The sequence below is a fragment of the Notothenia coriiceps genome, unplaced genomic scaffold (genome assembly GCF_000735185.1).
Source record: "Notothenia coriiceps isolate Sejong01 unplaced genomic scaffold, NC01 NC01_scaffold00013592, whole genome shotgun sequence".
NCBI lineage: Eukaryota > Metazoa > Chordata > Actinopteri > Perciformes > Nototheniidae > Notothenia > Notothenia coriiceps.
This window is the reverse complement of record NW_011346293.1, coordinates 792,353-796,114: the sequence shown is the minus strand read 5'-3', so window position 1 is coordinate 796,114 and position 3,762 is coordinate 792,353.

The following is a 3,762-nucleotide window of genomic DNA, read 5'->3' as shown; positions in this document are numbered from 1 at the left end:
GTGTTCAAAGAAGAATGACAACACTGTAGATCACCAACACTATGGTTTATTTTTTATTCACAGGCAAGTCAACGTTGTCGCAGTAAAAGTCCCAAGATAGCTCCTGGTGCAATAAAATGTTCCCTTTCAGTGTTTTACTATTATGTCTGATGTTTCTCTATTAATATTGCTGCTGCATTAATGTGTATGTTGCATCATGTTACTGCTGTAGATGTGTTTCCGAGCCGCTCCGATTACAACGAGAGTTACAACGAGAACGTGACGTCATATTTACACTAGACGGATCCTTTCTAGCCATAACCGCATGAAGTTGCCGTGAAGTTGTTTGCGGCCTGCCAGTAAACCCAAAGCAGAAGAAGAAGAAGTGACGTCAGCGGTTTAATTTGCGTAATTTTATTCTAATCTAATTATCACTCAAAAGGCCTCTTCTTGGGGGTGTTTGTACATTTTGGGCTACTGTAGAAACAAGGTGGTGCAACGTTGTGGATTTACTAAATAGGAACTGCTGCCTATGCATATTAGAAAAGCAAATTGTCAGCATACAAAAATGCACAATACCTAGTTTAAGGTGATTTTACAGTAATGAAAACTTAGTTATGAATATAATGTTGCTTTTCTGTCAATAGTAAAGTAAAGGATCTGAAATCTTCTACCACTGCAAACAATCTGCCTTCCTTTTTCTGTTATCTATCTCAACTCTAACTATTCCATCGAGTCTGACACTAGGACTCACAGACAGATGTTAGTGCTTAGTCATGCTATCAGTTACAGCTGCATAAGATACAGAGCATGGACGCTGCAACAGTTTGCATCATTTCTCAGTTACTTCCTCTTTTCTGACGGGGAACACAAACTTTGTAGAAGAGTAAAATAACAGTGACTAATCGAAATTTAAGGCAAATAATAGCTTATTTCCTGATGTTTTTATACACATGAATTAACCACAATGTAATGGATGATGCAGCTTGAGTTGAAAATGTTTGGTTTTGAAAAGCAGAGTTTCTGATAATATATCCTTATAGATCAGAACTCACTTACCAGTCACCGGTTCTGTCACACGTTTCTTCTTTATCAGACTTATGCATCTTTTGCGTAGAGATGTAACGTGTAATATCAAACAGTTTCCCAGGTACAGAGCTGCTGTTCTCTTTCAAACATGATATTCAAAACAAGTAATAATACTTTGGAGATATTCCTGCAAAAAGAAGGGAGTCCAATCCATTCAGGAAGGTTGCTGGCCTGCACTGTAAAATAACCCCTTCTTGTGCAACTGCACCCAATTGAGGATTGTTTTCTACACTCAGTTTGAAGTTTTGCAATCTTAAAATCTTTTATTACATCTGCATTGACATAAAGTTGCTGTGGCCGCATTCTGAGTCTCCAAATAATTCACATACTTCCACTCCCTATTTATTTCACAATCTGTTGGCAAATAAATAAATGATAGACAAATGTGAGGTCGTGATGGTTTCAAACTACTCTTGGTTTAGCATGTAGTGTAAGTTACAGAGAAAAGGGAACTACCAGTTACACACCCTGAGGGACACAATGTGCCATATGCAACCGCTGTAGCAGTCAAACTGGAAAATGTATATATATTCCTTCCGTAGCAAATAGGGAAAAACAGCTCCAATCCCAAAGAAAAGGAGTGAATGTGTCAAATATTATTGTTGGCACAGAGCAGCATCATTTCTGGTAAACGTATCAAACTCCTGTGTCCAAGCCCCTTTACTTCAGAACAAAAGAATTCAGCAAACTCACAGAGGAGAGAGAGTATCAGTTTCAGTATCTGCTGTCCTTTCACATGCATGGACCTGAGAGGACCGGCTGCATACCAAACATTTTAGGAGGTTTGCTGGGTAAAAAATAAATGTTTCTTGTGAGCTTATACTTCCCCCAGCCCTGTGTGAGTTATGGCTGCAAAAGGGTGCAGGTACTTAAAGCTGAAACACATACACACAAAGAGACACGTTTTAAAGTGAGTTTTTGTGTGGGGTCACACTGAACAGAGACAGGTCCTGAATTACACTCTGCTGCACACACATACTTATCATGCAAAGCACAAAGAAGGGAAATGAGAGGAAAATAAGGAGTTGAAGTGAAAACATTCAAGAAACAGGAATTGTCTTACCTTCAAATGTAGGTCAAATGTTCCTCCAGAGAGATCAGCGCAGGTTTAGTCCATAGCTTGGGAATGGAGAAGCAGAGAGCCAACAGCCATACTCAGGAAGAGCCCTCCTATCTGTCTGTCATACCTTCACACACTGCCAGCTCCTCCTTTTTCTTCCCCTTTTATTCTCATTTCTCCACTTTCTGCTCTGACATGTTACATCCCCATTGGTTCGTTAAACAGCTATAAACCTTCACTACTGTATGTGCCTTTTCAAACAGCTAACAGTGCTTTCTTGCTTTAAATGATATTACATGTGGGAATCAAATTCTTATTTCAAAATCCAAGCCTAAACTTTATTAATCAGACACTAGTCCATTTCCAAGATCTGGTGTTAAAAGTAGATACTTCTATCATCTGTGCAAATACCACATGTAACGGGCTGCTTGCATGCTTAATGGTTATGTTGTGGTTCTTCTGTCTGTTTTATGTGTTAAACAGGAAATGTGAATAATGATAACTTCCTCATCTCTATCTGCACTTTCTATTCATTCAGTTGTGGAAAGTCACTAAGTACATCTACTCAATCGAGTCACATTTGAAGTTACTTGAAGTTTATTTGAGTACTTAATACTCGTCCACAAACTACTTTACATTTCAGAGGGGGGAAAGGTGTTGGGGTAGAATTGTATGGCTACTTATATAATATCACCAACGCTGTATGAATGATGAAATCCAAGTAAATACATTGGAACATCGGCAGCTACAAATTCAAAAATGCCAGAAGTGAAGAATAATGGGTCAAAAAATAGATTTTTAACATCAAAAGCTAGTTTTTGCAAAATTGTGCACAAGATTTCAAGTGTCGCTTGTAGACCTGCTGTTTTGACCAATTTCTTCAGTCACTACTTATACAAATATTTGTTTCTTCCAGCTTCTCAAATGTGAAGATTTGTTGTTCTAAGTAAATGGGTTCCAAGACAAAACAAGCAATTTAAATAATGTCAGTTTTGATCATTTTGTAACAAAAAGATGAATCAATAATGGAGAGTGAATGAGAGCTGTACTGCTGTTGGAGCGGGAGCACAGACTTTGTAAGGCCGTTCTTTGGATCAAACTATAGAACCAACAGGAGTGGCAGCTTTTTGCATACTGTATATCATTTGCCTACGAATACATGTGTACAAATAAAGCTTGGCGCCAGCTACAAAGAAAACCAGGCGTTCTAGCATTTGGTTTGAACTCTGACATTCATAAAAGCTGACTGTAATTTGGAGATGAGAAATGCTCAGACAAAGCTCGAGTGTGAGGATGATTGTACAGAAGGTGTGAAAAAGGGAGCTGCAGAAGGAAGCTCGTGAAGTCTGAGCAGTAATCATGTCTCAGTGTTTCAGCTTCATTCAGCCTGTGTACACAGTTTACTCCAACAAGCTGCTGGAAGTAAACTGTTAATGTTGTAGTAGGAAGAGGAGGGATTAGTCATACATGACAGCATCCTCATAGATGTGGAGGTTTGCGACTGACAGCTACAGATCAGCACCTATCTATTTTAAGCTCAACATATAAAAAAGGTGTTAATGCAGATTCTCACGGGTTTTGCAGGACCTTACTTCAACTGAACAGCATGCGGTTCACCTCGGAACAACGTGAAA